The sequence below is a fragment of the Oncorhynchus clarkii genome, chromosome 5 (genome assembly GCF_045791955.1).
Source record: "Oncorhynchus clarkii lewisi isolate Uvic-CL-2024 chromosome 5, UVic_Ocla_1.0, whole genome shotgun sequence".
NCBI lineage: Eukaryota > Metazoa > Chordata > Actinopteri > Salmoniformes > Salmonidae > Oncorhynchus > Oncorhynchus clarkii.
The window spans coordinates 21,831,159-21,845,000 of NC_092151.1; positions in this window are offsets into that span (position 1 = coordinate 21,831,159).

Sequence of the window (13,842 nt, forward strand, 5' to 3'; positions counted from 1 at the left end):
CACACACCTTGGACATGATTGACAGCAAGTGTGTGCCGACAAATAAACCACACGCAAGCATGAACACACACAGACTCTTTCTCTCTCACATACCATCTGTAGATGTTATAGTGTGTGTTCATTTCCATAGTTAAACAAGGCTAATCTGTGTGAGGCTGCTGTGTCAGTCAGCTGTAGTGAATAGAGCTCTTATCTCTCAGCAGTCTGATACTCAGAACCTGTTTGTTTTATCCTCTAGTCCCTCCACCTGCCTGCCTGTCTGCCTGTCACCAGCTAATGTCAACAATCACATATTTAAATAACAGTAGATGTTCCACTCCCTCAAACACACACTCAGAAACACACAAGCATAAACGCACACACACACACACACACACACACACACACACACACACACACACACACACACACACACACACACACACACACACACACACGCACACACACACGTGCACACACACAGACAGAAGTTGGAGTTTTTTTGTGTAGAAAAGCCAAAACCTGACTAGTGTTTTAAGAAGTGAGTGTGTTTGTTTCATTCATTGTCACACCCGTAGAAGCGTCCCACTGGGCACAGAGGTTTTGATTTACATTTGGTTGAGTTGTCAACTAATGTGAATTCAATGTGAAATAAAAAAAAATGTAGATATAGGTGACAAGTTGAGTGAAAAAAACGACAACATTCTGTTACGTTGATGGCTTTCTGCAAATTTAATCAGTTTTCCAAGTTGATTCAACATCATCACATAGATCTTTTTTTTTTAAATGATGTGGAAACAACGTTGAATCAACCAGTTTTTGCCCAGTGGGATAACTCATTCCTCATTTGTGTGATTTTCAGCTTTATATTGAGTCGGTGGCTGAAAGGAAAGCCGATCGTTCTGGTCCTGAACCGCCATCATTAATCCTCAGTCTGTCAATAAAATCAAATAAAAAGGCAGTTAGGTGTAACAGTGCAACCAACTGGACCCAGATCTATGGTACAGTGCCTTGCGAAAGTATTCGGCCCCCTTGAACTTTGCGACCTTTTGCCACATTTCAGGCTTCAAACATAAAGATTTAAAACTGTATTTTTTTGTGAAGAATCAACAACAAGTGGGACACAATCATGAAGTGGAATGACATTTATTGGATATTTCAAACTTTTTTAACAAATCAAAAACTGAAAAATTGGGCGTGCAAAATTATTCAGCCCCTTCACTTTTAGTGCAGCAAACTCTCTCCAGAAGTTCAGTGAGGATCTCTGAATGATCCAATGTTGACCTAAATGACTAATGACGATAAATACAATCCACCTGTGTGTAATCAAGTCTCCGTATAAATGCACCTGCACTGTGATAGTCTCAGAGGTCCGTTAAAAGCGCAGAGAGCATCATGAAGAACAAGGAACACACCAGGCAGGTCCGAGATACTGTTGTGAAGAAGTTTAAAGCCGGATTTGGATACAAAAAGATTTCCCAAGCTTTAAACATCCCAAGGAGCACTGTGCAAGCGATAATATTGAAATGGAAGGAGTAGCAGACCACTGCAAATCTACCAAGACCTGGCCGTCCCTCTAAACTTTCAGCTCATACAAGGAGAAGACTGATCAGAGATGCAGCCAAGAGGCCCATGATCACTCTGGATGAACTGCAGAGATCTACAGCTGAGGTGGGAGACTCTGTCCATAGGACAACAATCAGTCGTATATTGCACAAATCTGGCCTTTATGGAAGAGTGGCAAGAAGAAAGCCATTTCTTAAAGATATCCATAAAAAGTGTTGTTTAAAGTTTGCCACAAGCCACCTGGGAGACACACCAAACATGTGGAAGAAGGTGCTCTGATCAGATGAAACCAAAATTGAACTTTTTGGCAACAATGCAAAACGTTATGTTTGGCGTAAAAGCAACACAGTTGAACACACCATCCCCACTGTCAAACATGGTGGTGGCAGCATCATGGGTTGGGCCTGCTTTTCTTCAGCAGGGACAGGGAAGATGGTTAGAATTGATGGGAAGATGGATGGAGCCAAATACAGGACCATTCTGGAAGAAAACCTGATGGAGTCTGCAAAAGACCTGAGACTGGGACGGAGATTTGTCTTCCAACAAGACAATGATCCAAAACATAAAGCAAAATCTACAATGGAATGGTTCAAAAATAAACATATCCAGGTGTTAGAATGGCCAAGTCAAAGTCCAGACCTGAATCCAATCGAGAATCTGTGGAAAGAACTGAAAACTGCTGTTCACAAATGCTCTCCATCCAACCTCACTGAGCTTGAGCTGTTTTGCAAGGAGGAATGGGAAAAAATTTCAGTCTCTCGATGTGCAAAACTGATAGAGACATACCCCAAGCGACTTACAGCTGTAATCGCAGCAAAAGGTGGCGCTACAAAGTATTAACTTAAGGGGGCTGAATAATTTTGCACGCCCAATTTTTCAGTTTTTGATTTGTTAAAAAAGTTTGAAATATCCAATAAATGTCGTTCCACTTCATGATTGTGTCCCACTTGTTGTTGATTCTTGACAAAAAAAAATACAGTTTTATATCTTTATGTTTGAAGCCTGAAATGTGGCAAAAGGTCGCAAAGTTCAAGGGGGCCGAATACTTTCGCAAGGCACTGTACCTATTGACCCAGTCAGCCAGTTCAATCAGTCACTTTGATAGGGAAGTCTGTGGGACGGTTACGCTGAGTGTGAGAGGAGAAATGGGAAAGGAAGGGGTGAGGGAGAGAAGTGTGGGAGGGGGAAGGAGAGAGAGGGAGCGATTCTTCACTACTCAGTTGTGTCTATATTATTTAACCCTACATCCAACCCTCACTTACAGCCTGCATGTAAAAGATTACTAATATGTGGTGGCCATCTTGAAAGCCGAGGGCTATTCAGGACTGATGGTTAGGCATAATGTAGGCTGTGTGCTGGGTGCATACCAGCATAATCGTTGGCCAGCAAACTCCATTCCAAACCCCAAACACCCCATTACAGAGGGAAAGATGTATTACAGCCTCAGAATGCATGCATACACACACACACACACACACACACACAGACACATATAGATATACACACGCACACATGCACACACACATTATTCTTTCACATCTGTCAGCTCTCAACACACGCCACACCTCCTCTCTCTAGTCACGCCAGCAGCCCTGCCACAATCTATCTAAACACTTTACTTGGGCTTAAACCAAGTCTATTGTGTTGTTGGGCTAAAGTTGAAAGACTACTGAAACATGCCACATGTTTTCTCTCCAATTTGTTTTTTTGTTTGTTTTCCATGATGAGTTACAATCTCAATGCAGGAATCCAGATCGCACAACAACACTGTTTGGCCACTCAAGGGAGTTGAGCAGCTATTGACTGGATTTTCATATTCTGTTATTAGATGTTATGTTTGAAATCCATGAGAAGGACAAAAAGTGCTGCTTTCCGTAGTGACTGTGTGTGTGTGTGTGTGTGTGTGTGTGTGTGTGTGTGTGTGTGTGTGTGTGTGTGTGTGTGTGTGTGTGTGTGTGTGTGTGTGTGTGTGTGTGTGTGCATGCGTGTGCATGTGCCTGTCTGAGGGTGTATGACGGACCCCATATGTAACTTATGGAAGGAGGAATGATGTTTGCCTTATTGGCCCTGTCATTCATGGGGGTGGAGTGTGGAGGGGTAGGGGGTGACTGTTTGTCAGAGCGCTCGTCAGGCTTTGATGTCACCCAGAGCCGAGGGCCGATGTGCAGATCATTGTGTAAGTAAATCAACGCCATTCAGCCATCACCATGTCACATCACACAAATAATTATCACCCTGTTCCAGCCACATCAGTCATCTTACGGCTTGACGTTTGACAGCCAGTATCAAGATAGTGCCATTATGTAATCATTATAACTAGCATTAAATGTTGGCCTATTGAGCATTGAGTAGGTCCTAAGATGGATGATGTCTTCACAAAAGTCATAGATTCTTTTTTTTTAATAACCAAGAATACCCCCCCCCCACCCCCTTTTCTCATCCTTGTGTAATGATGACTCACTAATATCTTTAATTGGTAAGCCTCTATGACTCATCTTGTTGGCAGAAGGGTTGATAACTCATTACAAATGCATGGAAACTCTCCAACCACATCTGGTAGAAAGGTTAGTTGTTATTAGGTAGCGCTTCAACACTCTTAGTTTTTGCTAAATATACCTTATATGCTGTTTCCCTTCTGCATTGACATCATATCGCTGAGTCTACCTTTAATTTATCTGTTACTACACCATCCTCAAACACCAGCTAGTACTATACATTCATCAGTGTCATCGTGGTGATACGAGGCAGAGTGCTAGAGAAACATGACATCAGGGAATAGGGTCAAAGTTCAACACCACTGGAGAGACTGCAGCTGTATGGAGGAGACTGCACTCTGTACCTGTGTCATGATGAGACACAGGCATGACAGATGCAATGATACTCTATCAAACTTCTTTATCAAATTAATATAGAAGAGAATATAGAGAGAGAGAGAAATTGAGGGTCGGCCTGAACAATGGGGATCTCCTCCTGGACTTACCATCAGTCACCTTGAAGTTGGTCAGTAACAGCTGTAAAAAGTTGCATCAGTGTGTGTGTGTGTGTGTGTGTGTGTGTGTGTGTGCGCGCGCGTGTGTGGTTTTCTGATGTTGATGGTGTGAAGATTCACTTTTCACACTAAAGTACGTTCATCTCTAGGAGACAGAACGCGTCTCCTTCCTGAGCGGTATGACGGCTGTGTGCTCCCATGATGTTTTTAATTGCGTACTATTGTTTGTACAGATGAACGTGGTGCCTTCAGGCATTTGGAAATTTCTCCCAAGGATGAACCAAACTTGTGGAGGTCAACAAATGTTTTTCTGATGTTTTGGCTGATTTCTTTCTTTACTTAGTGTATGTAAACTTCTGACCCACTGGAATTGTGATACAGTCAATTATTAGTGAAATAATCTGTCTGTTAACAAATGTTGGAAAAATTACTTGTGTCATGCACAAAGTAAATGTCCTAACTTCTTACGGCTCTCGACAACATTCCGCTGAGAAGGCAGGGCGCGAAATTCAAAAGTATTTTTTAGAAATATGTAACTTCCATACATTAACAAGTGCAATACACCAAATGAAAGATAAACTTCTTGTTTATCTACCCATCATGTCCGATTCCAAAAGGCTTTACAGCGAAAGCACAACATATGATTATGTTTGGTCAGAGCCAAGTCACAAAAACACACACAGCCATTTTTCCAGCCAAAAAGAGGAGTCACAAAAAGCATATAGATACAATTAATCACTAACCTTTGATGATCTTCATCAGATGACACTCATAGGACATCATGTTACACAATACATGTATGTTTTGTTTGATAAAGTGTATATTTATATCAAAAAATCTCAGTTTACATTGGCACGTTACGTTCAGTAAAGTTTTGCTTCCAAAACATCCAGTGATTTTGCAGAGAGCCACATCAATTTACAGATATACTCATAATAAACATTGATAAAAGATACAAGTGGTATTCACATAATTAAAGATATACTTCTCCTTAATGCAACCGCTGTGTCAGATTTTTTTAAAACTTTACGGAAAAAGCAAACTATGCAATAATCTGAGTACGGCACTCAGACAACAAATCAAGCCAAACAGATATCCGCCATGTTGGAGTCAACAGAAGTCAGAAATAGCATTATAAACATCCCAGTTCCACAATAAATGTTTGATTTGTTCGATAACGTCCATAATTTATGTCCAAATGCCTCCTTTATGTTCACGCGTTTGGCCCATTATTCCAAATTCATGATGCGCGATCACTAGGTTCAAAAAAACAAAACAATTCCGTTACAATCCGTAGAAACATGTCAAACGATGTATAGAATCAATCTTTAGGATGTTTTTATCATAAATCTTAAAAAATGTTCCAACCGGAGAATTCCTTTGTCTGTAGAATTACAATGGAATGCAAGTTAACTATCACGTGAATGCGCGTGGTCAGCTCATGCCTCTCTGCCAGACCACTGACTCATTCCCCTCTCATTCGCCCCCACTTCACAGTAGAAGCATCAAAGAAGGTTATAAAGACTGTTGACATCTAGTGGAAGCCTTAGAAAGTGCAATATGACCCCATAGATACTGTGTATTTGATAGGGAATGAGTTGAAAAACTACAAACCTCAGATTTCCCACTTCCTGGTTGGATTTTTTCTCAGGTTTTTGCCTGCCATTTGGGTTCTGTTATACTCACAGACATCATTCAAACAGTTTTAGAAACTTCAGAGTGTTTTCTATCCAAATAATAATAATAATAATACTAATAATATGCATATATTAGCAACTGGGCCTGAGTAGCAGACAGTTTACTCTGGGCACCTTATTCATCCAAGCTACTCAATACTTCCCCCAGCCATAACCAGTTTAAGGCAATGCTGCCAAATACTAATTGAGTGTATGTAAACTTCTGACCCACTGGGAATGTGATGAAAGAAAGACAAGCTGAAATAAATAATTCTCTACTATTATTCGGACATTTCACATTCTTAAAATAAAGTGGTGATCCTAACTGACCCAAAACATGGAATTTTTACTCTGATTAAATGTCAGGAAATGTGAAAAACTGCGTTTAAATGTATTTGGCTAAGGTATATGTAAACTTCCGACTTCAACTGTATGTAAGAATGCTGTTCTTTGGCTACAGCTCAGCATTCAACACCATAGTACCCTCCAAGCTCATCATCAAGCTGAAGGCCCTGTGTCTCAACCCCTCCCTCTGCAACTGGGTCCTGGACTTTCTTACGGGCCGCCCCCAGGTGGTGAAGGTAGGAAACAACATCTCCACGTCACTGACCCTCAACACTGGGGCCCCACAAGGGTGTGTGCTCAGCCCTCTCCTGTACTCCCTGTTCACCCACAACTGCATGGCCATGCACGCCTCCAACTCAATCATGAAGTTTGCAGACTTCACAACAGCAGTGGGCTTGCTCACCAACAACAATGTGACAGCCCACAGTGAGGATGTGAGGGCACTTGGAGTGTGGTGTCAGGAAAACAACCTCTCACTCAACGCCAACAAAACAAAACAAAACAAAGCGACAGCAGTGGAGAAAGTGGAAAGTTTTAAGTTCCTGGGCATACACAACACAGACAAATGGAATGGTCCACCCACACAGACAGTGCCTCTTCAACCTCAGGAGGCTGAAGAAAGTTGGCCTGTCACCCAAAACCCTGACAAACTTTTACAGATGCACAATCGAGAGCATCCTGTTAGGCTGTATCACAGCCTGGTGCGGCAACTGCACCGCCCTCAACCGCAAGCTTCTCCAAAGGGTGGTGCAGTCTGCACGACGCATCACCAGGGGCAAACTACCTGCCCTCCATGACACCTACAGCACCCGAGATCACAGGAAGGCCATATAGATCATCAAGGACAACAACCACCCGAGCCACTGCCTGTTCACACCGCTATCATCAATAATGCGAGGTCAGTACAGGTGCATCAAAGCTGGGACTGAGAGGTTGAAAAACAGCTTCTATCTCAAGGCCATCAGACTGTTAAATAGCCATCACTAACTCAGAGAGGCTGCTGCCTACACTGAGACCCAATTGTGCTTCTACACCTGCATTGCTTGCTGTTTGGGGTTTTAGATCTGTACATCACTTTGAGATATCAGCTGATGTAAGAAGGGCTTTATAAATAAATTTGATTCGATTTTATCGCTGGACACTAATAAATGGATCACTAGTCACTTAAGAGACAACTAGCGGGACAACTTCCAGTGAAACTCAAGGGCGTGCAATTCAAATAAATTATCATAAATATTACGGATTTGAAACATTGACGTACATATAAATGTCTTATGTCGGCTGAAAGCTTAAATTCTTGTTAATCTAACTGCACTGTCTGATTTACAGTAGCTATTACAGCAAAAACATGCCATGTGTTTGTTTGAGGACGGCGCCCCACATCAAAATATTTTTTCACCAGCACAGGTTTCATACATTCACATATAACGATAAAATATTCACTTACTTTTTGAAAATCTTCCTCTGATTTGTCATCCAAAGGGTCCCAGCTATAACGTAGTGTCGTTTTGTTAGATAAAATCCTTCTTTATATCCCAAAAAGTCTGTTTAGTTGGCACCATCGATTTGAGTAATCCACTCATTCAAAATACAGAGAAAGGAATCCAAAAATCTACCCCTAAACTTTGTTTCAATAAGTCAAAATACGTTTCTATTTACTACTCAGATACCCTAAAAATAATCAAACTATAATATGTATTTCGGAAAGAAGTATGTTCAATGGGAAACCAATTTTAGCAGGTGCGTAATGTCTTCATGACGCGCGCAAATATAAACTTACAAGACTGTATCCCACTACTAAAACTGATATTTCTTATTTGTTTTTGAAGTTACAAGCCTGAAACCCTGAACATAGACTGCTGATACCCCTTTCAATATGACCTTTCTCTTGCCTTTCTAAAAATTCTAGTTGGTTTTTCTTTGGATTTTCTCTATTGTGTTATATTCTCCTACATTATTTTAACATTTATACAAACTTCAAAGTGTTTTATTTCCAATCGTACCAATTATATGCATATCCTGGCTTCAGGGCCTGAGCAACAGGCAGTTTACTTTGGGCATGTCAGTCAGACAGGAAGTGGGGAAAAAGGGGGCCTAGCCCTAAGACGTTTTAAGCAATGCCACTTTAATAATGTTTACATTTCTTACATTACTCATATCACATGTATATGCTGTATTTTATACCGTCTACAGCACCTTGCCTATGCTGCTCGGACATCGCTCATCCATATACTTATATGTACATATTCTCATTCACCCCTTTAGATTTGTGTGTATTAGGTAGTTGTTGGGGAATTGTTAGATTTCTTGTTAGATTTGTGTGTATTATGCAGTTGTTGGAGAATTGTTAGATTACTTGTTAGATATTGCTGCACTGTTAGAACTAGAAGCACAAGCATTTTGCTACACTCGCATTAACATCTGCTAACCATGTGTATGTGACCAATAAAATTTGATTTGAATTGATTTGAAACCAGGCTTCCTGTGGCGAGGGGAAATCTATCTCCAAACCTCTCTCTCTGATCACAGAACATAATCACAGCAACGCCACTCAGCAAATCAATGGAGACCATCTTGACAGACAGATCTAAACAAGCCCCAATGATTGATAGATTTGTTCACTGTACAGCGACATACAGTACAGAATGTTGTGTACTGGGTGGAAGGTCTACATACACATACAGAGAGACAAACACACACACACTTTCAAAACCAACACTGGTATTTATTGACCTTGAGGTGGAGCATAATTTATAATGATCTCTGGCAGATAGAAGTCAGATCCTTCTATAACCAATGTAGTCTTTCATTGTAAAATTGTCATAAATCTCTCTTGTTTTCTCCCAGACAGGCATCAAGGCCAGTTCCAATGCCTTTTTATGTTCCCATAGTAACCACCACACACACACCCTGGACATGATTGACAGCAAGTGTGTGCCGACAAATAAATCACACGCAAGCATGAACACACACAGACTCTTTCTCTCTCACACACCATCTGTAGATGTTATAGTGTGTGTTCATTTCCATAGTTAAACAAGGCTAATCTGTGTGAGGCTGCTGTGTCAGTCAGCTGTAGTGAATAGAGCTCTTATCTCTCAGCAGTCTGATACTCAGAACCTGTTTGTTTTATCCTCTAGTCCCTCCACCTGCCTGCCTGTCTGCCTGTCACCAGCTAATGTCAACAATCACTTACACACTTACATATTCAAATAACAGTAGTTTTTCCACTCCCTCAAACACACACAAGCATACAAGCAAGCAAGCACACAACCCTTGCCATGCCACACATGCTCTTCCCCACAACAAAAGCTGTTGTTGTACTCAGACAGCAGGCAGGGAGAGGAGAGGAGCAGTTATCTGCTAGCTGTGGTTCTGTGGCTGGGGAAAGAGATTCAAGAGATCAGGCTTCCCTGATATGAGGCATCAAGACTGGATCAGATCAAATGAGGGAACCAGTTTTTGCACAGTGGGATAACTCATTCCTCATTTGTGTGATTTTCAGCTTTATATTGAGTCGGTGGCTGAAAGGAAAGCCGATCGTTCTGGTCCTGAACCGCCATCATTAATCCTCAGTCTGTCATTAAAATCAAATAAAAAGGCAGTTAGGTGTAACAGTGCAACCAACTGGACCCAGATCTATGGTACCTATTGCCCCATTCAGCCAGTTCAATCAGTCACTTTGATAGGGAAGTCTGTGGGACGGTTACGCTGAGTGTGAGAGGAGAAATGGGAAAGGAAGGGGTGAGGGGGAAGGAGAGAGAGGGAGCGATTCTTCGCCATTCAGTTAAGTGTCTATATTATTTAATCCTCCATTTAACCCTGCATGCATACACGCACACACGTACACACACACACACACACACGCACACACGTACACACACACACACAGACACATATACACACACACACATTATTCTTTCACATCTGTCAGCTCTCAACACACGCCAAACCTCCTCTCTCTAGTCACGCCAGCAGCCCTGCCACAATCTATCTAAACACTTTACTTGGGCTTAAACCAAGACTATTGTGTTGTTGGGCTAAAGTTGAAAAACTACTGAAAAATGCCACATGTTTTCTCTCCAATTCGTTTTTTTGTTTGTTTTCCATGATGAGTTACAATCTCAATGCAGGAATCCAGATCGCACAACAACACTGTTTGGCCACTCAAGGGAGTTGAGCAGCTATTGACTGGATTTTCATATTCTGTTATTAGATGTTATGTTTGAAATCCATGAGTGTGTGTGTGTGTGTGTGTGTGTGTGTGTGTGTGTGTGTGTGTGTGTGTGTGTGTGTGTGTGTGTGTGTGTGTGTGTGTGTGTGTGTGTGTGTGTGTGTGTGTGTGTGTGTGTGTGTATTTACCTGCCTGAGTATGTATGACAGACCCCATATGTAAATTAAGAAGGAGGAATGATGTTTGCCTTATTGGCCCTGTCATTCATGGGGGTGGAGTGTGGAGGGGTAGGGGGTGACTGTTGTCAGAGCGCTCGTCAGGCTTTGATGCCACCCAGAGCCGAGGGCCGATGTGCAGATCATTGTGTAAGTAAATCAACGCCATTCAGCCATCACCATGTCACATCACACAAATGATTATCACCCTGTTCCAGCCACATCAGTCATCTTACGGCTTGACGTTTGACAGCCAGTATCAAGATAGTGCCATTATGTAATCATTATAACTAGCATTAAATGTTGGCCTATTGAGCATTGAGTCGGTCCGGCTCTCCTTTTGAGTCCCCCCACCAAGCGGGCAAAATGGAGAGAAGAGCAAAAAGGTGGCACACTTTTCCACCAGCCACTTTTATAACACACCTGACATTAATGCAGCTCTCAAGGAGCTGAGATGCCCTACCCCTAACCCTAGCTTTATGTCCACACCCAGGTTCAACACTAACCCTAGGTTTATGTTCACACCCAGGTTCAACACTAACCCTAGCTTTATGTCCACACCCAGGTTTAACACTAACCCTAGCTTTATGTTCACAACCAGGTTCAACACTAACCCTAGCTTTATGTCCACACCCAGGTTCAACACTAACCCTAGCTTTATGTTCACACCCAGGTTCAACACTAACCCTAGCTTTATGTCCACACCCAGGTTCAACACTAACCCTAGCTTTATGTTCACACCCAGGTTTAACACTAACCCTAGCTTTATGTCCACACCCAGGTTCAACACTAACCCTAGCTTTATGTTCACACCCAGGTTCAACACTAACCCTAGCTTTATGTTCACACCCAGGTTCAACACTAACCCTAGCTTTATGTCCACACCCAGGTTTAACACTAACCCTAGCTTTATGTTCACACCCAGGTTCAACACTAACCCTAGCTTTATGTTCACACCCAGGTTCAACACTAACCCTAGCTTTATGTTCACACCCAGGTTTAACACTAACCCTAGCTTTATGTCCACACCCAGGTTTAACACTAACCCTAGCTTTATGTTCACACCCAGGTTCAACACTAACCCTAGCTTTATGTTCACACCCAGGTTCAACACTAACCCTAGCTTTATGTTCACACCCAGGTTCAACACTAACCCTAGCTTTATGTTCACACCCAGGTTCAACACTAACCCTAGCTTTATGTTCACACCCAGGTTCAACACTAACCCTAGCTTTATGTCCACACCCAGGTTCAACACTAACCCTAGCTTTATGTTCACACCCAGGTTCAACACTAACCCTAGCTTTATGTTCACACCCAGGTTCAACACTAACCCTAGCTTTATGTCCACACCCAGGTTTAACACTAACCCTAGCTTTATGTTCACACCCAGGTTCAACACTAACCCTAGCTTTATGTTCACACCCAGGTTCAACACTAACCCTAGCTTTATGTTCACACCCAGGTTCAACACTAACCCTAGCTTTATGTTCACACCCAGGTTCAACACTAACCCTAGCTTTATGTCCACACCCAGGTTTAACACTAACCCTAGCTTTATGTTCACACCCAGGTTCAACACTAACCCTAGCTTTATGTTCACACCCAGGTTCAACACTAACCCTAGCTTTATGTTCACACCCAGGTTCAACACTAACCCTAGCTTTATGTTCACACCCAGGTTCAACACTAACCCTAGCTTTATGTTCACACCCAGGTTTAACACTAACCCTAGCTTTATGTTCACACCCAGGTTCAACACTAACCCTAGCTTTATGTTCACACCCAGGTTCAACACTAACCCTAGCTTTATGTTCACACCCAGGTTCAACACTAACCCTAGTTTTATGTCCACACCCAGGTTTAACACTAACCCTAGCTTTATGATCACACCCAGGTTCAACACTAACCCTAGCTTTATGTTCACACCCAGGTTCAACACTAACCCTAGCTTTATGTTCACACCCAGGTTCAACACTAACCCTAGCTTTATGTTCACACCCAGGTTTAACACTAACCCTAGCTTTATGTCCACACCCAGGTTAAACACTACCCCTAACCCTAGCTTTATGTTCACACCCAGGTTCAACACTAACCCTAGCTTTATGTCCACACCCAGGTTCAACACTAACCCTAGCTTTATGTTCACACCCAGGTTCAACACTAACCCTAGCTTTATGTTCACACCCAGGTTCAACACTAACCCTAGCTTTATGTCCACACCCAGGTTCAACACTAACCCTAGCTTTATGTTCACACCCAGGTTCAACACTAACCCTAGCTTTATGTTCACACCCAGGTTCAACACTAACCCTAGCTTTATGTCCACACCCAGGTTCAACACTAACCCTAGCTTTATGTTCACACCCAGGTTCAACACTAACCCTAGCTTTATGTTCACACCCAGGTTCAACACTAACCCTAGCTTTATGTTCACACCCAGGTTCAACACTAACCCTAGCTTTATGTCCACACCCAGGTTCAACACTAACCCTAGCTTTATGTTCACACCCAGGTTTAACACTAACCCTAGCTTTATGTTCACACCCAGGTTCAACACTAACCCTAGCTTTATGTCCACACCCAGGTTCAACACTAACCCTAGCTTTATGTTCACACCCAGGTTCAACACTAACCCTAGCTTTATGTTCACACCCAGGTTCAACACTAACCCTAGCTTTATGTTCACACCCAGGTTCAACACTAACCCTAGCTTTATGTTCACACCCAGGTTCAACACTAACCCTAGCTTTATGTCCACACCCAGGTTCAACACTAACCCTAGCTTTATGTCCACACCCAGGTTCAACACTAACCCTAGCTTTATGTTCACACCCAGGTTCAACACTAACCCTAGCGTTATGTTCACACCCAGGTTCAACACTAACCCTAGCTTTA